Raw genomic sequence first — 23,550 nt, 5'->3', positions numbered from 1 at the left:
TTAGCCAAACGCTACAGCAGTTTGCCATTTCCCATGAAATCATCCTTGATTTCCTTAAGAAAGGTGCCCCAAATTGGTGGAAAATCACATCTCAACCATACGCTGTCCAAAGCATTGACCCGCCTTCACGCGGCAAAACAGAACGTGTTGTTGGCCCGCACTGCTGGGTCAAACTGCGCTTCCCAAAAACAGATTGGGTCAAAACCGACAGAAGAAAACTCTAAGCCTGCTCTAAGCCCTACCCACGGGGAGGGCTCGACAGTCTCGCACAACGCGAGAGCCTCCGTTTCGCCTGTGTAATTTGGGGGCCGATGAATACTGGGTCCGACCCGGTGAAGAAGCCCACGACCAGCCCGGCTAGCTCAGTCGGTAGAGCATGAGACTCTTAATCTCAGGGTCGTGGGTTCGAGCCCCACGTTGGGCGGCTCAGTTGACTCTCTTTCTTCCCAAAAGGGTGGCGGGCTCCAGCGTGCCCATTCGCCGCGCAGGCTGAGCGGATTTTGCGAGCTCCGGAAACATCTTTCAAAACAGATGTCGCTGTTAGTGCACGCGCGTCAGGTGTCCATTGACGCCTATGCCATTCTTAGGGTTGCGAGGCACAGCTTTCTCAGGGCGTTTATCTTGTGCACCTTCAATAAGCTGGCTTGTTTTAAAAGAATTCAGCGGCGGGTGTTTGGTGAACATTTTCACCAGCTCGAGTAGTTTGCTGTGGCATGTGGATGCCTTCTTTACTGATGATCTGTCTCTGGGGCTCATCTAGTTGACATAGTATCCGCTGACATTCGGCTGAAGGTGCTGATCCACCATCTGCTCTTGGTACGGACTGGAACCGGGGGACTGTAGTGACCATCAGATCGGAATACAGAATGGATCTGGTGGCTACGGTGACCTCAGAATAAGAAGAAACAGACTAATATTAATGTAGATGCAAAAGTTCCATGTTGCCACAAAGTCAATACCCCACCGGGATGACTTGAAATACAGTCAGCATCGGCAATTTTTGCCAATCTCTCTGGAGGCTTGTTGAGAAAGATAGTCTTGCTTCGTTTTGTTTCCTTTTATTGGCGTGGCTGGTTGTTGGTCCTCGTCAAAGAGGTGTCCACCGATCGTAGCGTGCCGGAGCCAGAAGACTTGTTGTTTTGTCAATATGTTCTCAAGACTTTGCGGCAGGTATCAATAAACTACAGCACAATCACAGCTCGCCGCTACCCATCGTCAACAGGTTGGGCCTGTCTGTTCCGGTGGGCTCTCAGTGGTGCTAAAGCATCAAATGAAGAGGATGGGATTCGAACCCACACAAACCAAGGCGTGCCGAGCACAACGGACTAGCCTTGCATCGCCTTAACCACTCGACCACCTTTCGTTTTGCGCGGTCCTTTTGTTTAACCCTCCCGATTCAGACCACCAGCTCATTAGTAGAGCGCTCAGTGAACTGAACTGAGTGTGTCAGATAGGGAAGACACACAAAAATTGCAGAGTGGGGTCCCCAGGACCGAGGATCACTGCTAAACGTACCGAACGACGAGGATGGGATTCGAACCCACGCGTGCAGAGCACAATGGATTAGCAGTCCATCGCCTTAACCACTCGGCCACCTCGTCATATTACGTGGCGTCTTTTATTTAGCACTCCCGATTCAGATCATCAGCTCATTAGTAGAGAACTCAAAGAACTGAACTGAGTGTGTTAGATAAGGAGGACACACAAAAAGTTCAGCATGGGGTCCCCAGGACCTAGATTAAGGTCCAGTGCTAAAGGAACCGAACGACAAGGATGGGATTAGCAATCCATCGCCTTAACCACTCGGCCTCCCCGCCCCCTTGCTGACTGAGAGAGGCCATGCTGCGGACCTTTTCAGCTGCTGCTGCTGTGCTTTCAGCAGGCTGTTTTGAGCACAGAGGGAATAGTGAATGAGCCGTCTTTTACACACCTCTAATCTGTTCCGTAGAAACACGGTGCAGCAACCCGTGCCAGGAGACTGTTTGTGCGGCAGTTTAAAGCTTGCTACCACCTTGTCGGTTCACATCCACGTAGGTGCCTGAAAAGGTCACGACCGTCGCCGGCATTCTTTCGCAGAGGCAATATTGTAGCCTATGAGGTTTATCCGAGGCGCGATCATTGCTGGTTGAAAACTTTACCCAATACCCCGCCAGGATGACTTGAAATACAGTCAGCTTTGGCAATTTTTGCTAGCCTCTCTGGAGGCTTAGAGTATTGTTGAGAAAAAGTAGCCTTGTTTTGTTTCTCGTCAAAAAGGTGTCTGCTGATGATTGAGCGCCAGAGCCAGAAGGCTTGTTGTTTTGTAAATATGTCCTCAAGACGGGTATCATTAGGGATGTGCCGAACGAAGCTTCCGAAGCAGTGAAGCTTTTACTACAAACTGCGTTGATGCTTCGAAGCTTTTTGACACAGTGCTCTACTTCTCCATCTGGTGGTCAAAAAAAATCTCTACACCAGCTGTGCCATTGAAGTGTTTTGTTCATTGTAATATTTTGTTTGTGTATTTAATAAACATATGTAATTAGCAAGATGGTGGTGTGTGTGTGTGTGTGTGTGTAGAGCCCCCCCCCCCCCTTTTTTTGGACAATATAATGGCAATAAAGACTTTCTGTTTTTCATTTGTACTCACACCAAACATTCCCCCTTCTACATAGAGACCTATAGGCATGTGTGATTTTTTGTTTTTCATTGCTCCATTTTTCTGTGTTTTTTACAAAACATCACAAACATGTACGTTGTACAAAAACAACAACACCAAAAATAAAAAAAATACACACAAATGCAACTACATATTTTTATTCAAGAATATGATTTGTTCTGCTGTGCTGGAGCTTAAGCGGCTCCTTTTTTTACTGATTACATCACCCGCTTTAGAAAATATTCGTTCACACGGAACAGATGTGGCCGTAATTGCCAAATATTTTCTGGCCAAAGTATATAGATGGGGGTACTCTTTATGGGCCTGCCAGTATTTTAGAGGGTCCTCACTTCGAGGCAGGTATGCATCACTGATGTACCTCTTGACCTCTATGGTGGCATCAGCATTACAGCTATGATGCCGTTGCGTTTCACTGACTCGGCTATCCAGGAGCTCCCACAGGTCATCTGAGGATGGAGCATTCTGAGCTGCCTGAGAGGATGATGCCTCTGCTTGTGAAGCATGCTCACTGGTTAGTCGGATGATTGAAGCACATTCAGCTGTCAACAGCCGCTCAGCTTCACGGGCATTATCCTGGTTGCCAAACCCAAGGGTCTTAAATCTGGGGTCTAGCAACGTGGCCAGTGCAAGCACACGGATTGATTCAACAGTACTGCACCGCTTGTTGATGTACTGCTGAAGAGCAATCCCTAAGGATGAAACAGATACATTTCTTGCCAGGGCTGTTTTTTCTGCTACCTTGTGCTGAATCATCCTAATGATTGGGATTATCTTTGAAGCTGACACTCTCTTCTCCCCAGAGAGTTCTTCCGTGGCATACTTGAAAGGTGCCAGTACTTCAAGGCTTTCTGAAATTATGTCAAAATCAGCACTTGAAAGTGGCATGATGTCATTTGACAAACTAGCCAAAGCAGCACCAACAGGCTCTCTAAGATCAATAAGTCTTTGAAGCATGTCATGTGTGCTGTTCCACCTGGTGTCCACCTCCTGGAGAAGCTTTAGGGGCTGCCTGCCCATCCTTTCTTGGGCAAGCATTAACTTTTCAGTAGCTTTAGTGCTGCTCCTGAAATAAGACACCACTCTCCTGGCTCTGCTACGGATGTCTGCCATGACCTCATGTTCTTCTACTGCCCTTTTCACAATAAGGTTTATGGTATGAGCAAAGCAAGGGAGATGGCGTAGTCCCAGTTTCTGAATTGCTGACACCATGTTGGCTGCATTGTCTGTTACCATGGCAGCAACTGAACCAGTAAGACCCCAGTCCGTTATCATCTCTGACAAAGCCTCTTTGATGTTGTCAGCTGTATGTGATTTGGGAAACTTGGATACTCCCAGCACCACTGAGCCCAGCTCAGTGTTGCTATTAGTGTAGTGGCATGTGACCCCCAGATAGGACTCCATAGTGAGGGAGGTCCACATATCAGCTGTGAGGCAGACAGATGGGATATTCCTTACTTGTGCCATAGCCTTTTCCTTCTCTTCTCTGTATTTGTGTCTGACCATTGTCTTCACAGTTTTCCGAGTTGGTAGCACATAGGTGGGGTCCAACATGTTAATAAATGCTTTAAATCCCTCATCTTCCACGATGGAGAAAGGCTGTAAGTCCTTCACAATCATGTTGATAAGGGCATCATCAAGCTCCTTCTTTCTTCCTAATAAAACACAGTACAATTCATTATTGGCAGAGTAACTCAAAGCAGCCCATGGTGTGTTTAAATAGGTAACATAAAATTTTATCTTTTAATAAATGTGCATTGGCAATAAAAAGTCTGCACACCCCTTGGAGTTCATATGATTACAATATATTATAGATGTAGATCCAATTCAGTAGTGTTTGTTTGGACTTAGCTTTTAACCCATAGTCTATATGTATACCAGAAATATAATATAACAACCTATCCATAGTCACTAAAATACAGAGGTGGGCAAAAGACCCAAATTTCATAAACACAGGCTATTTTACACAAAAAGGTGGATAAGATATATACAGGTCAGTGTGAAAGACATGAATATGACAAACATGCAATTGGTTGACTTCTTCATAGGCTAAACAATGGTTGTTCTAGCAAATGGCTTTGAAACTTTGGCTATGCTATTAGTGATTTCTTTATACAATTATATTGAGTGTTATTATATTCCACCAAATGAATAATTGGAAGAGAATATGAAAAATTCAAAAGGGTAAGTTTTCTTGCATTTTGATTAGTTTGATTACTAACTTTTTCAGTTATTTGTGGATAGTATACAGTCTTTATTGCTCAAAAGAAAAATTAATTATTAGAATTCATTTCACCTTCTCCAGTTGGTGCAGAATGGTGCTCTGTTGTAGGAGTCTCATTGGCCAGAGCATTAGGATGCTTGGAGCGCAGATGGCGAAGCATTGATGATGTGTTATTGGAATAAGATAAAGTTTGATCACATATTAAGCATGAAACTTTATTAGGACTGTCCAGACTGAAGTGTTCCCACACTTGAGAACGGGGTCTCTTGCGTGCATTTTCCATTTTGATATTAAACAAGCAATGTGAGCTGAGGACGGCGTTCACAAGGACGGCGTTTACAAGCAGCAAACAAGTTTGTAGTTGAGGAAGGACTTTTATTCATTTTGGGACAGTGGTTGAGACCGCAAGGTGTTTTAATTTACATTCATACAACAGACATTCAAACGTCATTGTTTTTATTATATATATTTTTTTAATAATAATACACCATGTAAAAAACATAAAGACATGACAATTATGGATATAATTATAACATTGGAATAAAATGGACAGCGGGTATGGGATAGCACAATCGTCGCGCTGTTTGTTTGAGCCTTGCATGACGTGTCAGTGAGGAAACAAAGCTTCATTTCCACAGGTCACGTGACAGCCTCATTTCAAGCAATGCTCCGAAACACTGTTTCGAAGCACTAGCGTGTCGAAAACTCGACACGTGTGTCGAAACTGGGTGTCGAGCGACCCATCCCTAGGTATCATTAAACTGCAGCGCAATTACAGCTCACCGTTACCCATCGTAAACAGGTTGGGCCTGTCTGGTCCGGTGGACTCTCAGTGGCGCTAAAGCTTCCAGTGCATGTCGAGCACAATGTATTAGCCTTCCACCGCCTTAACCGCTGGACCACCTCGTCATCTTGCGTGGTTTCTTTGTTTAACACTCCTGAATCATGTGCATGTGGATGCCTTCTTCGTCTTTTGTTTCAGCCGCCGAGGGCCTGTTTTCCACTGAGGCCCTGCGTCAAACTCCCTATGAGACACAATCGAACTTTAGTAGTAACCTCCGATTACGGCCGAATGTGGATTCTGCTCGGACGACGGGGCACCGGTACATCCTTTGTAGCTTTGGCTTGTTAGCCAAACGCTACAGCAGTTTGCCATTTCCCATGAAATCATCCTTGATTTCCTTAAGAAAGGTGCCCCAAATTGGTGGAAAATCACATCTCAACCATACGCTGTCCAAAGCATTGACCCGCCTTCACGCGGCAAAACAGAACGTGTTGTTGGCCCGCACTGCTGGGTCAAACTGCGCTTCCCAAAAACAGATTGGGTCAAAACCGACAGAAGAAAACTCTAAGCCTGCTCTAAGCCCTACCCACGGGGAGGGCTCGACAGTCTCGCACAACGCGAGAGCCTCCGTTTCGCCTGTGTAATTTGGGGGCCGATGAATACTGGGTCCGACCCGGTGAAGAAGCCCACGACCAGCCCGGCTAGCTCAGTCGGTAGAGCATGAGACTCTTAATCTCAGGGTCGTGGGTTCGAGCCCCACGTTGGGCGGCTCAGTTGACTCTCTTTCTTCCCAAAAGGGTGGCGGGCTCCAGCGTGCCCATTCGCCGCGCAGGCTGAGCGGATTTTGCGAGCTCCGGAAACATCTTTCAAAACAGATGTCGCTGTTAGTGCACGCGCGTCAGGTGTCCATTGACGCCTATGCCATTCTTAGGGTTGCGAGGCACAGCTTTCTCAGGGCGTTTATCTTGTGCACCTTCAATAAGCTGGCTTGTTTTAAAAGAATTCAGCGGCGGGTGTTTGGTGAACATTTTCACCAGCTCGAGTAGTTTGCTGTGGCATGTGGATGCCTTCTTTACTGATGATCTGTCTCTGGGGCTCATCTAGTTGACATAGTATCCGCTGACATTCGGCTGAAGGTGCTGATCCACCATCTGCTCTTGGTACGGACTGGAACCGGGGGACTGTAGTGACCATCAGATCGGAATACAGAATGGATCTGGTGGCTACGGTGACCTCAGAATAAGAAGAAACAGACTAATATTAATGTAGATGCAAAAGTTCCATGTTGCCACAAAGTCAATACCCCACCGGGATGACTTGAAATACAGTCAGCATCGGCAATTTTTGCCAATCTCTCTGGAGGCTTGTTGAGAAAGATAGTCTTGCTTCGTTTTGTTTCCTTTTATTGGCGTGGCTGGTTGTTGGTCCTCGTCAAAGAGGTGTCCACCGATCGTAGCGTGCCGGAGCCAGAAGACTTGTTGTTTTGTCAATATGTTCTCAAGACTTTGCGGCAGGTATCAATAAACTACAGCACAATCACAGCTCGCCGCTACCCATCGTCAACAGGTTGGGCCTGTCTGTTCCGGTGGGCTCTCAGTGGTGCTAAAGCATCAAATGAAGAGGATGGGATTCGAACCCACACAAACCAAGGCGTGCCGAGCACAACGGACTAGCCTTGCATCGCCTTAACCACTCGACCACCTTTCGTTTTGCGCGGTCCTTTTGTTTAACCCTCCCGATTCAGACCACCAGCTCATTAGTAGAGCGCTCAGTGAACTGAACTGAGTGTGTCAGATAGGGAAGACACACAAAAATTGCAGAGTGGGGTCCCCAGGACCGAGGATCACTGCTAAACGTACCGAACGACGAGGATGGGATTCGAACCCACGCGTGCAGAGCACAATGGATTAGCAGTCCATCGCCTTAACCACTCGGCCACCTCGTCATATTACGTGGCGTCTTTTATTTAGCACTCCCGATTCAGATCATCAGCTCATTAGTAGAGAACTCAAAGAACTGAACTGAGTGTGTTAGATAAGGAGGACACACAAAAAGTTCAGCATGGGGTCCCCAGGACCTAGATTAAGGTCCAGTGCTAAAGGAACCGAACGACAAGGATGGGATTAGCAATCCATCGCCTTAACCACTCGGCCTCCCCGCCCCCTTGCTGACTGAGAGAGGCCATGCTGCGGACCTTTTCAGCTGCTGCTGCTGTGCTTTCAGCAGGCTGTTTTGAGCACAGAGGGAATAGTGAATGAGCCGTCTTTTACACACCTCTAATCTGTTCCGTAGAAACACGGTGCAGCAACCCGTGCCAGGAGACTGTTTGTGCGGCAGTTTAAAGCTTGCTACCACCTTGTCGGTTCACATCCACGTAGGTGCCTGAAAAGGTCACGACCGTCGCCGGCATTCTTTCGCAGAGGCAATATTGTAGCCTATGAGGTTTATCCGAGGCGCGATCATTGCTGGTTGAAAACTTTACCCAATACCCCGCCAGGATGACTTGAAATACAGTCAGCTTTGGCAATTTTTGCTAGCCTCTCTGGAGGCTTAGAGTATTGTTGAGAAAAAGTAGCCTTGTTTTGTTTCTCGTCAAAAAGGTGTCTGCTGATGATTGAGCGCCAGAGCCAGAAGGCTTGTTGTTTTGTAAATATGTCCTCAAGACGGGTATCATTAAACTGCAGCGCAATTACAGCTCACCGTTACCCATCGTAAACAGGTTGGGCCTGTCTGGTCCGGTGGACTCTCAGTGGCGCTAAAGCTTCCAGTGCATGTCGAGCACAATGTATTAGCCTTCCACCGCCTTAACCGCTGGACCACCTCGTCATCTTGCGTGGTTTCTTTGTTTAACACTCCTGAATCATGTGCATGTGGATGCCTTCTTCGTCTTTTGTTTCAGCCGCCGAGGGCCTGTTTTCCACTGAGGCCCTGCGTCAAACTCCCTATGAGACACAATCGAACTTTAGTAGTAACCTCCGATTACGGCCGAATGTGGATTCTGCTCAGACGACGGGGCACCGGTACATCCTTTGTAGCTTTGGCTTGTTAGCCAAACGCTACAGCAGTTTGCCATTTCCCATGAAATCATCCTTGATTTCCTTAAGAAAGGTGCCCCAAATTGGTGGAAAATCACATCTCAACCATACGCTGTCCAAAGCATTGACCCGCCTTCACGCGGCAAAACAGAACGTGTTGTTGGCCCGCACTGCTGGGTCAAACTGCGCTTCCCAAAAACAGATTGGGTCAAAACCGACAGAAGAAAACTCTAAGCCTGCTCTAAGCCCTACCCACGGGGAGGGCTCGACAGTCTCGCACAACGCGAGAGCCTCCGTTTCGCCTGTGTAATTTGGGGGCCGATGAATACTGGGTCCGACCCGGTGAAGAAGCCCACGACCAGCCCGGCTAGCTCAGTCGGTAGAGCATGAGACTCTTAATCTCAGGGTCGTGGGTTCGAGCCCCACGTTGGGCGGCTCAGTTGAGTCTCTTTCTTCCCAAAAGGGTGGAGGGCTCCAGCGTGCCCATTCGCCGCGCAGGCTGAGTGGATTTTGCGAGCTCCGGAAACATCTTTCAAAACAGATGTCGCTGTTAGTGCACGCGCGTCAGGTGTCCATTGACGCCTATGCCATTCTTAGGGTTGCGAGGCACAGCTTTCTCAGGGCGTTTATCTTGTGCACCTTCAATAAGCTGGCTTGTTTTAAAAGAATTCAGCGGCGGGTGTTTGGTGAACATTTTCACCAGCTCGAGTAGTTTGCTGTGGCATGTGGATGCCTTCTTTACTGATGATCTGTCTCTGGGGCTCATCTAGTTGACATAGTATCCGCTGACATTCGGCTGAAGGTGCTGATCCACCATCTGCTCTTGGTACGGACTGGAACCGGGGGACTGTAGTGACCATCAGATCGGAATACAGAATGGATCTGGTGGCTACGGTGACCTCAGAATAAGAAGAAACAGACTAATATTAATGTAGATGCAAAAGTTCCATGTTGCCACAAAGTCAATACCCCACCGGGATGACTTGAAATACAGTCAGCATCGGCAATTTTTGCCAATCTCTCTGGAGGCTTGTTGAGAAAGATAGTCTTGCTTCGTTTTGTTTCCTTTTATTGGCGTGGCTGGTTGTTGGTCCTCGTCAAAGAGGTGTCCACCGATCGTAGCGTGCCGGAGCCAGAAGACTTGTTGTTTTGTCAATATGTTCTCAAGACTTTGCGGCAGGTATCAATAAACTACAGCACAATCACAGCTCGCCGCTACCCATCGTCAACAGGTTGGGCCTGTCTGTTCCGGTGGGCTCTCAGTGGTGCTAAAGCATCAAATGAAGAGGATGGGATTCGAAACCCACACAAACCAAGGCGTGCCGAGCACAACGGACTAGCCTTGCATCGCCTTAACCACTCGACCACCTTTCGTTTTGCGCGGTCCTTTTGTTTAACCCTCCCGATTCAGACCACCAGCTCATTAGTAGAGCGCTCAGTGAACTGAACTGAGTGTGTCAGATAGGGAAGACACACAAAAATTGCAGAGTGGGGTCCCCAGGACCGAGGATCACTGCTAAACGTACCGAACGACGAGGATGGGATTCGAACCCACGCGTGCAGAGCACAATGGATTAGCAGTCCATCGCCTTAACCACTCGGCCACCTCGTCATATTACGTGGCGTCTTTTATTTAGCACTCCCGATTCAGATCATCAGCTCATTAGTAGAGAACTCAAAGAACTGAACTGAGTGTGTTAGATAAGGAGGACACACAAAAAGTTCAGCATGGGGTCCCCAGGACCTAGATTAAGGTCCAGTGCTAAAGGAACCGAACGACAAGGATGGGATTAGCAATCCATCGCCTTAACCACTCGGCCTCCCCGCCCCCTTGCTGACTGAGAGAGGCCATGCTGCGGACCTTTTCAGCTGCTGCTGCTGTGCTTTCAGCAGGCTGTTTTGAGCACAGAGGGAATAGTGAATGAGCCGTCTTTTACACACCTCTAATCTGTTCCGTAGAAACACGGTGCAGCAACCCGTGCCAGGAGACTGTTTGTGCGGCAGTTTAAAGCTTGCTACCACCTTGTCGGTTCACATCCACGTAGGTGCCTGAAAAGGTCACGACCGTCGCCGGCATTCTTTCGCAGAGGCAATATTGTAGCCTATGAGGTTTATCCGAGGCGCGATCATTGCTGGTTGAAAACTTTACCCAATACCCCGCCAGGATGACTTGAAATACAGTCAGCTTTGGCAATTTTTGCTAGCCTCTCTGGAGGCTTAGAGTATTGTTGAGAAAAAGTAGCCTTGTTTTGTTTCTCGTCAAAAAGGTGTCTGCTGATGATTGAGCGCCAGAGCCAGAAGGCTTGTTGTTTTGTAAATATGTCCTCAAGACGGGTATCATTAAACTGCAGCGCAATTACAGCTCACCGTTACCCATCGTAAACAGGTTGGGCCTGTCTGGTCCGGTGGACTCTCAGTGGCGCTAAAGCTTCCAGTGCATGTCGAGCACAATGTATTAGCCTTCCACCGCCTTAACCGCTGGACCACCTCGTCATCTTGCGTGGTTTCTTTGTTTAACACTCCTGAATCATGTGCATGTGGATGCCTTCTTCGTCTTTTGTTTCAGCCGCCGAGGGCCTGTTTTTCACTGAGGCCCTGCGTCAAACTCCCTATGAGACACAATCGAACTTTAGTAGTAACCTCCGATTACGGCCGAATGTGGATTCTGCTCGGACGACGGGGCACCGGTACATCCTTTGTAGCTTTGGCTTGTTAGCCAAACGCTACAGCAGTTTGCCATTTCCCATGAAATCATCCTTGATTTCCTTAAGAAAGGTGCCCCAAATTGGTGGAAAATCACATCTCAACCATACGCTGTCCAAAGCATTGACCCGCCTTCACGCGGCAAAACAGAACGTGTTGTTGGCCCGCACTGCTGGGTCAAACTGCGCTTCCCAAAAACAGATTGGGTCAAAACCGACAGAAGAAAACTCTAAGCCTGCTCTAAGCCCTACCCACGGGGAGGGCTCGACAGTCTCGCACAACGCGAGAGCCTCCGTTTCGCCTGTGTAATTTGGGGGCCGATGAATACTGGGTCCGACCCGGTGAAGAAGCCCACGACCAGCCCGGCTAGCTCAGTCGGTAGAGCATGAGACTCTTAATCTCAGGGTCGTGGGTTCGAGCCCCACGTTGGGCGGCTCAGTTGACTCTCTTTCTTCCCAAAAGGGTGGCGGGCTCCAGCGTGCCCATTCGCCGCGCAGGCTGAGCGGATTTTGCGAGCTCCGGAAACATCTTTCAAAACAGATGTCGCTGTTAGTGCACGCGCGTCAGGTGTCCATTGACGCCTATGCCATTCTTAGGGTTGCGAGGCACAGCTTTCTCAGGGCGTTTATCTTGTGCACCTTCAATAAGCTGGCTTGTTTTAAAAGAATTCAGCGGCGGGTGTTTGGTGAACATTTTCACCAGCTCGAGTAGTTTGCTGTGGCATGTGGATGCCTTCTTTACTGATGATCTGTCTCTGGGGCTCATCTAGTTGACATAGTATCCGCTGACATTCGGCTGAAGGTGCTGATCCACCATCTGCTCTTGGTACGGACTGGAACCGGGGGACTGTAGTGACCATCAGATCGGAATACAGAATGGATCTGGTGGCTACGGTGACCTCAGAATAAGAAGAAACAGACTAATATTAATGTAGATGCAAAAGTTCCATGTTGCCACAAAGTCAATACCCCACCGGGATGACTTGAAATACAGTCAGCATCGGCAATTTTTGCCAATCTCTCTGGAGGCTTGTTGAGAAAGATAGTCTTGCTTCGTTTTGTTTCCTTTTATTGGCGTGGCTGGTTGTTGGTCCTCGTCAAAGAGGTGTCCACCGATCGTAGCGTGCCGGAGCCAGAAGACTTGTTGTTTTGTCAATATGTTCTCAAGACTTTGCGGCAGGTATCAATAAACTACAGCACAATCAGAGCTCGCCGCTACCCATCGTCAACAGGTTGGGCCTGTCTGTTCCGGTGGGCTCTCAGTGGTGCTAAAGCATCAAATGAAGAGGATGGGATTCGAACCCACACAAACCAAGGCGTGCCGAGCACAACGGACTAGCCTTGCATCGCCTTAACCACTCGACCACCTTTCGTTTTGCGCGGTCCTTTTGTTTAACCCTCCCGATTCAGACCACCAGCTCATTAGTAGAGCGCTCAGTGAACTGAACTGAGTGTGTCAGATAGGGAAGACACACAAAAATTGCAGAGTGGGGTCCCCAGGACCGAGGATCACTGCTAAACGTACCGAACGACGAGGATGGGATTCGAACCCACGCGTGCAGAGCACAATGGATTAGCAGTCCATCGCCTTAACCACTCGGCCACCTCGTCATATTACGTGGCGTCTTTTATTTAGCACTCCCGATTCAGATCATCAGCTCATTAGTAGAGAACTCAAAGAACTGAACTGAGTGTGTTAGATAAGGAGGACACACAAAAAGTTCAGCATGGGGTCCCCAGGACCTAGATTAAGGTCCAGTGCTAAAGGAACCGAACGACAAGGATGGGATTAGCAATCCATCGCCTTAACCACTCGGCCTCCCCGCCCCCTTGCTGACTGAGAGAGGCCATGCTGCGGACCTTTTCAGCTGCTGCTGCTGTGCTTTCAGCAGGCTGTTTTGAGCACAGAGGGAATAGTGAATGAGCCGTCTTTTACACACCTCTAATCTGTTCCGTAGAAACACGGTGCAGCAACCCGTGCCAGGAGACTGTTTGTGCGGCAGTTTAAAGCTTGCTACCACCTTGTCGGTTCACATCCACGTAGGTGCCTGAAAAGGTCACGACCGTCGCCGGCATTCTTTCGCAGAGGCAATATTGTAGCCTATGAGGTTTATCCGAGGCGCGATCATTGCTGGTTGAAAACTTTACCCAATACCCCGCCAGGATGACTTGAAATACAGTCAGCTTTGGCAATTTTTGCTAGCCTCTCTGGAGGCTTAGAGTATTGTTGAGAAAAAGTAGCCTTGTTTTGTTTCTCGTCAAAAAGGTGTCTGCTGATGATTGAGCGCCAGAGCCAGAAGGCTTGTTGTTTTGTAAATATGTCCTCAAGACGGGTATCATTAAACTGCAGCGCAATTACAGCTCACCGTTACCCATCGTAAACAGGTTGGGCCTGTCTGGTCCGGTGGACTCTCAGTGGCGCTAAAGCTTCCAGTGCATGTCGAGCACAATGTATTAGCCTTCCACCGCCTTAACCGCTGGACCACCTCGTCATCTTGCGTGGTTTCTTTGTTTAACACTCCTGAATCATGTGCATGTGGATGCCTTCTTCGTCTTTTGTTTCAGCCGCCGAGGGCCTGTTTTCCACTGAGGCCCTGCGTCAAACTCCCTATGAGACACAATCGAACTTTAGTAGTAACCTCCGATTACGGCCGAATGTGGATTCTGCTCGGACGACGGGGCACCGGTACATCCTTTGTAGCTTTGGCTTGTTAGCCAAACGCTACAGCAGTTTGCCATTTCCCATGAAATCATCCTTGATTTCCTTAAGAAAGGTGCCCCAAATTGGTGGAAAATCACATCTCAACCATACGCTGTCCAAAGCATTGACCCGCCTTCACGCGGCAAAACAGAACGTGTTGTTGGCCCGCACTGCTGGGTCAAACTGCGCTTCCCAAAAACAGATTGGGTCAAAACCGACAGAAGAAAACTCTAAGCCTGCTCTAAGCCCTACCCACGGGGAGGGCTCGACAGTCTCGCACAACGCGAGAGCCTCCGTTTCGCCTGTGTAATTTGGGGGCCGATGAATACTGGGTCCGACCCGGTGAAGAAGCCCACGACCAGCCCGGCTAGCTCAGTCGGTAGAGCATGAGACTCTTAATCTCAGGGTCGTGGGTTCGAGCCCCACGTTGGGCGGCTCAGTTGACTCTCTTTCTTCCCAAAAGGGTGGCGGGCTCCAGCGTGCCCATTCGCCGCGCAGGCTGAGCGGATTTTGCGAGCTCCGGAAACATCTTTCAAAACAGATGTCGCTGTTAGTGCACGCGCGTCAGGTGTCCATTGACGCCTATGCCATTCTTAGGGTTGCGAGGCACAGCTTTCTCAGGGCGTTTATCTTGTGCACCTTCAATAAGCTGGCTTGTTTTAAAAGAATTCAGCGGCGGGTGTTTGGTGAACATTTTCACCAGCTCGAGTAGTTTGCTGTGGCATGTGGATGCCTTCTTTACTGATGATCTGTCTCTGGGGCTCATCTAGTTGACATAGTATCCGCTGACATTCGGCTGAAGGTGCTGATCCACCATCTGCTCTTGGTACGGACTGGAACCGGGGGACTGTAGTGACCATCAGATCGGAATACAGAATGGATCTGGTGGCTACGGTGACCTCAGAATAAGAAGAAACAGACTAATATTAATGTAGATGCAAAAGTTCCATGTTGCCACAAAGTCAATACCCCACCGGGATGACTTGAAATACAGTCAGCATCGGCAATTTTTGCCAATCTCTCTGGAGGCTTGTTGAGAAAGATAGTCTTGCTTCGTTTTGTTTCCTTTTATTGGCGTGGCTGGTTGTTGGTCCTCGTCAAAGAGGTGTCCACCGATCGTAGCGTGCCGGAGCCAGAAGACTTGTTGTTTTGTCAATATGTTCTCAAGACTTTGCGGCAGGTATCAATAAACTACAGCACAATCAGAGCTCGCCGCTACCCATCGTCAACAGGTTGGGCCTGTCTGTTCCGGTGGGCTCTCAGTGGTGCTAAAGCATCAAATGAAGAGGATGGGATTCGAACCCACACAAACCAAGGCGTGCCGAGCACAACGGACTAGCCTTGCATCGCCTTAACCACTCGACCACCTTTCGTTTTGCGCGGTCCTTTTGTTTAACCCTCCCGATTCAGACCACCAGCTCATTAGTAGAGCGCTCAGTGAACTGAACTGAGTGTGTCAGATAGGGAAGACACACAAAAATTGCAGAGTGGGGTCCCCAGGACCGAGGATCACTGCTAAACGTACCGAACGACGAGGATGGGATTCGAACCCACGCGTGCAGAGCACAATGGATTAGCAGTCCATCGCCTTAACCACTCGGCCACCTCGTCATATTACGTGGCGTCTTTTATTTAGCACTCCCGATTCAGATCATCAGCTCATTAGTAGAGAACTCAAAGAACTGAACTGAGTGTGTTAGATAAGGAGGACACACAAAAAGTTCAGCATGGGGTCCCCAGGACCTAGATTAAGGTCCAGTGCTAAAGGAACCGAACGACAAGGATGGGATTAGCAATCCATCGCCTTAACCACTCGGCCTCCCCGCCCCCTTGCTGACTGAGAGAGGCCATGCTGCGGACCTTTTCAGCTGCTGCTGCTGTGCTTTCAGCAGGCTGTTTTGAGCACAGAGGGAATAGTGAATGAGCCGTCTTTTACACACCTCTAATCTGTTCCGTAGAAACACGGTGCAGCAACCCGTGCCAGGAGACTGTTTGTGCGGCAGTTTAAAGCTTGCTACCACCTTGTCGGTTCACATCCACGTAGGTGCCTGAAAAGGTCACGACCGTCGCCGGCATTCTTTCGCAGAGGCAATATTGTAGCCTATGAGGTTTATCCGAGGCGCGATCATTGCTGGTTGAAAACTTTACCCAATACCCCGCCAGGATGACTTGAAATACAGTCAGCTTTGGCAATTTTTGCTAGCCTCTCTGGAGGCTTAGAGTATTGTTGAGAAAAAGTAGCCTTGTTTTGTTTCTCGTCAAAAAGGTGTCTGCTGATGATTGAGCGCCAGAGCCAGAAGGCTTGTTGTTTTGTAAATATGTCCTCAAGACGGGTATCATTAAACTGCAGCGCAATTACAGCTCACCGTTACCCATCGTAAACAGGTTGGGCCTGTCTGGTCCGGTGGACTCTCAGTGGCGCTAAAGCTTCCAGTGCATGTCGAGCACAATGTATTAGCCTTCCACCGCCTTAACCGCTGGACCACCTCGTCATCTTGCGTGGTTTCTTTGTTTAACACTCCTGAATCATGTGCATGTGGATGCCTTCTTCGTCTTTTGTTTCAGCCGCCGAGGGCCTGTTTTCCACTGAGGCCCTGCGTCAAACTCCCTATGAGACACAATCGAACTTTAGTAGTAACCTCCGATTACGGCCGAATGTGGATTCTGCTCGGACGACGGGGCACCGGTACATCCTTTGTAGCTTTGGCTTGTTAGCCAAACGCTACAGCAGTTTGCCATTTCCCATGAAATCATCCTTGATTTCCTTAAGAAAGGTGCCCCAAATTGGTGGAAAATCACATCTCAACCATACGCTGTCCAAAGCATTGACCCGCCTTCACGCGGCAAAACAGAACGTGTTGTTGGCCCGCACTGCTGGGTCAAACTGCGCTTCCCAAAAACAGATTGGGTCAAAACCGACAGAAGAAAACTCTAAGCCTGCTCTAAGCCCTACCCACGGGGAGGGCTCGACAGTCTCGCACAACGCGAGAGCCTCCGTTTCGCCTGTGTAATTTGGGGGGCGATGAATACTGGGTCCGACCCGGTGAAGAAGCCCACGACCAGCCCGGCTAGCTCAGTCGGTAGAGCATGAGACTCTTAATCTCAGGGTCGTGGGTTCGAGCCCCACGTTGGGCGGCTCAGTTGACTCTCTTTCTTCCCAAAAGGGTGGCGGGCTCCAGCGTGCCCATTCGCCGCGCAGGCTGAGTGGATTTTGCGAGCTCCGGAAACATCTTTCAAAACAGATGTCGCTGTTAGTGCACGCGCGTCAGGTGTCCATTGACGCCTATGCCATTCTTAGGGTTGCGAGGCACAGCTTTCTCAGGGCGTTTATCTTGTGCACCTTCAATAAGCTGGCTTGTTTTAAAAGAATTCAGCGGCGGGTGTTTGGTGAACATTTTCACCAGCTCGAGTAGTTTGCTGTGGCATGTGGATGCCTTCTTTACTGATGATCTGTCTCTGGGGCTCATCTAGTTGACATAGTATCCGCTGACATTCGGCTGAAGGTGCTGATCCACCATCTGCTCTTGGTACGGACTGGAACCGGGGGACTGTAGTGACCATCAGATCGGAATACAGAATGGATCTGGTGGCTACGGTGACCTCAGAATAAGAAGAAACAGACTAATATTAATGTAGATGCAAAAGTTCCATGTTGCCACAAAGTCAATACCCCACCGGGATGACTTGAAATACAGTCAGCATCGGCAATTTTTGCCAATCTCTCTGGAGGCTTGTTGAGAAAGATAGTCTTGCTTCGTTTTGTTTCCTTTTATTGGCGTGGCTGGTTGTTGGTCCTCGTCAAAGAGGTGTCCACCGATCGTAGCGTGCCGGAGCCAGAAGACTTGTTGTTTTGTCAATATGTTCTCAAGACTTTGCGGCAGGTATCAATAAACTACAGCACAATCACAGCTCGCCGCTACCCATCGTCAACAGGTTGGGCCTGTCTGTTCCGGTGGGCTCTCAGTGGTGCTAAAGCATCAAATGAAGAGGATGGGATTCGAAACCCACACAAACCAAGGCGTGCCGAGCACAACGGACTAGCCTTGCATCGCCTTAACCACTCGACCACCTTTCGTTTTGCGCGGTCCTTTTGTTTAACCCTCCCGATTCAGACCACCAGCTCATTAGTAGAGCGCTCAGTGAACTGAACTGAGTGTGTCAGATAGGGAAGACACACAAAAATTGCAGAGTGGGGTCCCCAGGACCGAGGATCACTGCTAAACGTACCGAACGACGAGGATGGGATTCGAACCCACGCGTGCAGAGCACAATGGATTAGCAGTCCATCGCCTTAACCACTCGGCCACCTCGTCATATTACGTGGCGTCTTTTATTTAGCACTCCCGATTCAGATCATCAGCTCATTAGTAGAGAACTCAAAGAACTGAACTGAGTGTGTTAGATAAGGAGGACACACAAAAAGTTCAGCATGGGGTCCCCAGGACCTAGATTAAGGTCCAGTGCTAAAGGAACCGAACGACAAGGATGGGATTAGCAATCCATCGCCTTAACCACTCGGCCTCCCCGCCCCCTTGCTGACTGAGAGAGGCCATGCTGCGGACCTTTTCAGCTGCTGCTGCTGTGCTTTCAGCAGGCTGTTTTGAGCACAGAGGGAATAGTGAATGAGCCGTCTTTTACACACCTCTAATCTGTTCCGTAGAAACACGGTGCAGCAACCCGTGCCAGGAGACTGTTTGTGCGGCAGTTTAAAGCTTGCTACCACCTTGTCGGTTCACATCCACGTAGGTGCCTGAAAAGGTCACGACCGTCGCCGGCATTCTTTCGCAGAGGCAATATTGTAGCCTATGAGGTTTATCCGAGGCGCGATCATTGCTGGTTGAAAACTTTACCCAATACCCTGCCAGGATGACTTGAAATACAGTCAGCTTTGGCAATTTTTGCTAGCCTCTCTGGAGGCTTAGAGTATTGTTGAGAAAAAGTAGCCTTGTTTTGTTTCTCGTCAAAAAGGTGTCTGCTGATGATTGAGCGCCAGAGCCAGAAGGCTTGTTGTTTTGTAAATATGTCCTCAAGACGGGTATCATTAAACTGCAGCGCAATTACAGCTCACCGTTACCCATCGTAAACAGGTTGGGCCTGTCTGGTCCGGTGGACTCTCAGTGGCGCTAAAGCTTCCAGTGCATGTCGAGCACAATGTATTAGCCTTCCACCGCCTTAACCGCTGGACCACCTCGTCATCTTGCGTGGTTTCTTTGTTTAACACTCCTGAATCATGTGCATGTGGATGCCTTCTTCGTCTTTTGTTTCAGCCGCCGAGGGCCTGTTTTCCACTGAGGCCCTGCGTCAAACTCCCTATGAGACACAATCGAACTTTAGTAGTAACCTCCGATTACGGCCGAATGTGGATTCTGCTCGGACGACGGGGCACCGGTACATCCTTTGTAGCTTTGGCTTGTTAGCCAAACGCTACAGCAGTTTGCCATTTCCCATGAAATCATCCTTGATTTCCTTAAGAAAGGTGCCCCAAATTGGTGGAAAATCACATCTCAACCATACGCTGTCCAAAGCATTGACCCGCCTTCACGCGGAAAAACAGAACGTGTTGTTGGCCCGCACTGCTGGGTCAAACTGCGCTTCCCAAAAACAGATTGGGTCAAAACCGACAGAAGAAAACTCTAAGCCTGCTCTAAGCCCTACCCACGGGGAGGGCTCGACAGTCTCGCACAACGCGAGAGCCTCCGTTTCGCCTGTGTAATTTGGGGGCCGATGAATACTGGGTCCGACCCGGTGAAGAAGCCCACGACCAGCCCGGCTAGCTCAGTCGGTAGAGCATGAGACTCTTAATCTCAGGGTCGTGGGTTCGAGCCCCATGTTGGGCGGCTCAGTTGACTCTCTTTCTTCCCAAAAGGGTGGCGGGCTCCAGCGTGCCCATTCGCCGCGCAGGCTGAGCGGATTTTGCGAGCTCCGGAAACATCTTTCAAAACAGATGTCGCTGTTAGTGCACGCGCGTCAGGTGTCCATTGACGCCTATGCCATTCTTAGGGTTGCGAGGCACAGCTTTCTCAGGGCGTTTATCTTGTGCACCTTCAATAAGCTGGCTTGTTTTAAAAGAATTCAGCGGCGGGTGTTTGGTGAACATTTTCACCAGCTCGAGTAGTTTGCTGTGGCATGTGGATGCCTTCTTTACTGATGATCTGTCTCTGGGGCTCATCTAGTTGACATAGTATCCGCTGACATTCGGCTGAAGGTGCTGATCCACCATCTGCTCTTGGTACGGACTGGAACCGGGGGACTGTAGTGACCATCAGATCGGAATACAGAATGGATCTGGTGGCTACGGTGACCTCAGAATAAGAAGAAACAGACTAATATTAATGTAGATGCAAAAGTTCCATGTTGCCACAAAGTCAATACCCCACCGGGATGACTTGAAATACAGTCAGCATCGGCAATTTTTGCCAATCTCTCTGGAGGCTTGTTGAGAAAGATAGTCTTGCTTCGTTTTGTTTCCTTTTATTGGCGTGGCTGGTTGTTGGTCCTCGTCAAAGAGGTGTCCACCGATCGTAGCGTGCCGGAGCCAGAAGACTTGTTGTTTTGTCAATATGTTCTCAAGACTTTGCGGCAGGTATCAATAAACTACAGCACAATCACAGCTCGCCGCTACCCATCGTCAACAGGTTGGGCCTGTCTGTTCCGGTGGGCTCTCTCCTTAACCACTCGACCACCTTTCGTTTTGCGCGGTCCTTTTGTTTAACCCTCCCGATTCAGACCACCAGCTCATTAGTAGAGCGCTCAGTGAACTGAACTGAGTGTGTCAGATAGGGAAGACACACAAAAATTGCAGAGTGGGGTCCCCAGGACCGAGGATCACTGCTAAACGTACCGAACGACGAGGATGGGATTCGAACCCACGCGTGCAGAACACAATGGATTAGCAGTCCATCGCCTTAACCACTCGGCCACCTCGTCATATTACGTGGCGTCTTTTATTTAGCACTCCCGATTCAGATCATCAGCTCATTAGTAGAGAACTCAAAGAACTGAACTGAGTGTGTTAGATAAGGAGGACACACAAAAAGTTCAGCATGGGGTCCCCAGGACCTAGATTAAGGTCCAGTGCTAAAGGAACCGAACGACAAGGATGGGATTAGCAATCCATCGCCTTAACCACTCGGCCTCCCCGCCCCCTTGCTGACTGAGAGAGGCCATGCTGCGGACCTTTTCAGCTGCTGCTGCTGTGCTTTCAGCAGGCTGTTTTGAGCACAGAGGGAATAGTGAATGAGCCGTCTTTTACACACCTCTAATCTGTTCCGTAGAAACACGGTGCAGCAACCCGTGCCAGGAGACTGTTTGTGCGGCAGTTTAAAGCTTGCTACCACCTTGTCGGTTCACATCCACGTAGGTGCCTGAAAAGGTCACGACCGTCGCCGGCATTCTTTCGCAGAGGCAATATTGTAGCCTATGAGGTTTATCCGAGGCGCGATCATTGCTGGTTGAAAACTTTACCCAATACCCCGCCAGGATGACTTGAAATACAGTCAGCTTTGGCAATTTTTGCTAGCCTCTCTGGAGGCTTAGAGTATTGTTGAGAAAAAGTAGCCTTGTTTTGTTTCTCGTCAAAAAGGTGTCTGCTGATGATTGAGCGCCAGAGCCAGAAGGCTTGTTGTTTTGTAAATATGTCCTCAAGACGGGTATCATTAAACTGCAGCGCAATTACAGCTCACCGTTACCCATCGTAAACAGGTTGGGCCTGTCTGGTCCGGTGGACTCTCAGTGGCGCTAAAGCTTCCAGTGCATGTCGAGCACAATGTATTAGCCTTCCACCGCCTTAACCGCTGGACCACCTCGTCATCTTGCGTGGTTTCTTTGTTTAACACTCCTGAATCATGTGCATGTGGATGCCTTCTTCGTCTTTTGTTTCAGCCGCCGAGGGCCTGTTTTCCACTGAGGCCCTGCGTCAAACTCCCTATGAGACACAATCGAACTTTAGTAGTAACCTCCGATTACGGCCGAATGTGGATTCTGCTCGGACGACGGGGCACCGGTACATCCTTTGTAGCTTTGGCTTGTTAGCCAAACGCTACAGCAGTTTGCCATTTCCCATGAAATCATCCTTGATTTCCTTAAGAAAGGTGCCCCAAATTGGTGGAAAATCACATCTCAACCATACGCTGTCCAAAGCATTGACCCGCCTTCACGCGGCAAAACAGAACGTGTTGTTGGCCCGCACTGCTGGGTCAAACTGCGCTTCCCAAAAACAGATTGGGTCAAAACCGACAGAAGAAAACTCTAAGCCTGCTCTAAGCCCTACCCACGGGGAGGGCTCGACAGTCTCGCACAACGCGAGAGCCTCCGTTTCGCCTGTGTAATTTGGGGGCCGATGAATACTGGGTCCGACCCGGTGAAGAAGCCCACGACCAGCCCGGCTAGCTCAGTCTGTAGAGCATGAGACTCTTAATCTCAGGGTCGTGGGTTCGAGCCCCAAGTTGGGCGGCTCAGTTGACTCTCTTTCTTCCCAAAAGGGTGGCGGGCTCCAGCGTGCCCATTCGCCGCGCAGGCTGAGTGGATTTTGCGAGCTCCGGAAACATCTTTCAAAACAGATGTCGCTGTTAGTGCACGCGCGTCAGGTGTCCATTGACGCCTATGCCATTCTTAGGGTTGCGAGGCACAGCTTTCTCAGGGCGTTTATCTTGTGCACCTTCAATAAGCTGGCTTGTTTTAAAAGAATTCAGCGGCGGGTGTTTGGTGAACATTTTCACCAGCTCGAGTAGTTTGCTGTGGCATGTGGATGCCTTCTTTACTGATGATCTGTCTCTGGGGCTCATCTAGTTGACATAGTATCCGCTGACATTCGGCTGAAGGTGCTGATCCACCATCTGCTCTTGGTACGGACTGGAACCGGGGGACTGTAGTGACCATCAGATCGGAATACAGAATGGATCTGGTGGCTACGGTGACCTCAGAATAAGAAGAAACAGACTAATATTAAAGGCTGTATCAGCGATTTTAGGCTGAAACATAAAGTGTCAAATTCATCTGATCTTTCTTCACGATCCGCTTGCTGCCTGCCCCATAAATTGTCTGTGAAAAAACCGCGTCTCTCTGGTCAGCCTAGGGTCCGAGATATGCCAAAAAAACAATCGGTGCTACCAACATTTCCACACCAAAACAAACAGTGCTCCAACCAATCAGCGTCAGGGGGTTGGTGTTGTGGATTTTTGTGCTCGTGCACGAAATGTGAGGGAGCAGAGGCAGAGCGAAAGGAGAGCAACCTAAACAGACATGGCTGAATCTATGCCCAAGAAGAGGAAGAGGACCGGTTATCACCGTGTCTTCGCTAAAAGTCGAATAAGTATCGGGAAGGCTATCGAGCGCTGGAAAGAACTCCGGGAGCTGAAAGGTTTCAAATCGGACGCCCAGGTCGCATACTTTCTCCTGGACTGGTGAGTAGGTGCTAGTGCTAACTTGTTTGAATATGAGTTTCTGGAAG

At 49.2% G+C, this 23,550-nt stretch overlaps 19 non-coding genes across 19 annotated transcripts; 13 read left to right on the top strand and 6 right to left on the bottom strand.

Moving 5' to 3' along the window:
* Window positions 1-351: 351 nt before the first annotated feature.
* trnak-cuu (transfer RNA lysine (anticodon CUU)) lies at window positions 352-424 on the top strand. Its single transcript has one exon. It is a non-coding gene; the product is annotated as a tRNA-Lys (tRNA).
* A 1,095-nt stretch (window positions 425-1,519) lies between these two features.
* On the bottom strand, window positions 1,520-1,601 carry trnas-gcu (transfer RNA serine (anticodon GCU)). The gene has a single exon. It is a non-coding gene; the product is annotated as a tRNA-Ser (tRNA).
* A 463-nt stretch (window positions 1,602-2,064) lies between these two features.
* Window positions 2,065-2,205, top strand: LOC141307863 (U4 spliceosomal RNA). Its single transcript, XR_012346788.1, has one exon. It is a non-coding gene; the product is annotated as a U4 spliceosomal RNA (small nuclear RNA).
* A 4,154-nt stretch (window positions 2,206-6,359) lies between these two features.
* trnak-cuu (transfer RNA lysine (anticodon CUU)) lies at window positions 6,360-6,432 on the top strand. Its single transcript has one exon. It is a non-coding gene; the product is annotated as a tRNA-Lys (tRNA).
* Window positions 6,433-7,527: 1,095 nt separating this feature from the next.
* Window positions 7,528-7,609, bottom strand: trnas-gcu (transfer RNA serine (anticodon GCU)). Its single transcript has one exon. It is a non-coding gene; the product is annotated as a tRNA-Ser (tRNA).
* A 463-nt stretch (window positions 7,610-8,072) lies between these two features.
* Window positions 8,073-8,213, top strand: LOC141307862 (U4 spliceosomal RNA). The gene has a single exon (XR_012346787.1). It is a non-coding gene; the product is annotated as a U4 spliceosomal RNA (small nuclear RNA).
* Window positions 8,214-9,060: 847 nt separating this feature from the next.
* Window positions 9,061-9,133, top strand: trnak-cuu (transfer RNA lysine (anticodon CUU)). The gene has a single exon. It is a non-coding gene; the product is annotated as a tRNA-Lys (tRNA).
* A 1,096-nt stretch (window positions 9,134-10,229) lies between these two features.
* On the bottom strand, window positions 10,230-10,311 carry trnas-gcu (transfer RNA serine (anticodon GCU)). The gene has a single exon. It is a non-coding gene; the product is annotated as a tRNA-Ser (tRNA).
* A 463-nt stretch (window positions 10,312-10,774) lies between these two features.
* On the top strand, window positions 10,775-10,915 carry LOC141307860 (U4 spliceosomal RNA). Its single transcript, XR_012346786.1, has one exon. It is a non-coding gene; the product is annotated as a U4 spliceosomal RNA (small nuclear RNA).
* An 847-nt stretch (window positions 10,916-11,762) lies between these two features.
* trnak-cuu (transfer RNA lysine (anticodon CUU)) lies at window positions 11,763-11,835 on the top strand. Its single transcript has one exon. It is a non-coding gene; the product is annotated as a tRNA-Lys (tRNA).
* Window positions 11,836-12,930: 1,095 nt separating this feature from the next.
* trnas-gcu (transfer RNA serine (anticodon GCU)) lies at window positions 12,931-13,012 on the bottom strand. The gene has a single exon. It is a non-coding gene; the product is annotated as a tRNA-Ser (tRNA).
* A 463-nt stretch (window positions 13,013-13,475) lies between these two features.
* Window positions 13,476-13,616, top strand: LOC141307859 (U4 spliceosomal RNA). The gene has a single exon (XR_012346785.1). It is a non-coding gene; the product is annotated as a U4 spliceosomal RNA (small nuclear RNA).
* Window positions 13,617-14,463: 847 nt separating this feature from the next.
* trnak-cuu (transfer RNA lysine (anticodon CUU)) lies at window positions 14,464-14,536 on the top strand. The gene has a single exon. It is a non-coding gene; the product is annotated as a tRNA-Lys (tRNA).
* Window positions 14,537-15,631: 1,095 nt separating this feature from the next.
* trnas-gcu (transfer RNA serine (anticodon GCU)) lies at window positions 15,632-15,713 on the bottom strand. The gene has a single exon. It is a non-coding gene; the product is annotated as a tRNA-Ser (tRNA).
* Window positions 15,714-16,176: 463 nt separating this feature from the next.
* LOC141307858 (U4 spliceosomal RNA) lies at window positions 16,177-16,317 on the top strand. Its single transcript, XR_012346784.1, has one exon. It is a non-coding gene; the product is annotated as a U4 spliceosomal RNA (small nuclear RNA).
* An 847-nt stretch (window positions 16,318-17,164) lies between these two features.
* Window positions 17,165-17,237, top strand: trnak-cuu (transfer RNA lysine (anticodon CUU)). The gene has a single exon. It is a non-coding gene; the product is annotated as a tRNA-Lys (tRNA).
* A 1,096-nt stretch (window positions 17,238-18,333) lies between these two features.
* trnas-gcu (transfer RNA serine (anticodon GCU)) lies at window positions 18,334-18,415 on the bottom strand. The gene has a single exon. It is a non-coding gene; the product is annotated as a tRNA-Ser (tRNA).
* A 463-nt stretch (window positions 18,416-18,878) lies between these two features.
* On the top strand, window positions 18,879-19,019 carry LOC141307891 (U4 spliceosomal RNA). Its single transcript, XR_012346817.1, has one exon. It is a non-coding gene; the product is annotated as a U4 spliceosomal RNA (small nuclear RNA).
* Window positions 19,020-21,492: 2,473 nt separating this feature from the next.
* LOC141307856 (U4 spliceosomal RNA) lies at window positions 21,493-21,633 on the top strand. Its single transcript, XR_012346782.1, has one exon. It is a non-coding gene; the product is annotated as a U4 spliceosomal RNA (small nuclear RNA).
* Window positions 21,634-23,550: the final 1,917 nt, after the last annotated feature.

This window comes from Garra rufa, unplaced genomic scaffold (assembly GCF_049309525.1).
Source record: "Garra rufa unplaced genomic scaffold, GarRuf1.0 hap1_unplaced_002, whole genome shotgun sequence".
NCBI lineage: Eukaryota > Metazoa > Chordata > Actinopteri > Cypriniformes > Cyprinidae > Garra > Garra rufa.
Note: the sequence above shows the minus strand (reverse complement) of the source record. Positions and strands in the feature narration are given on the sequence as shown.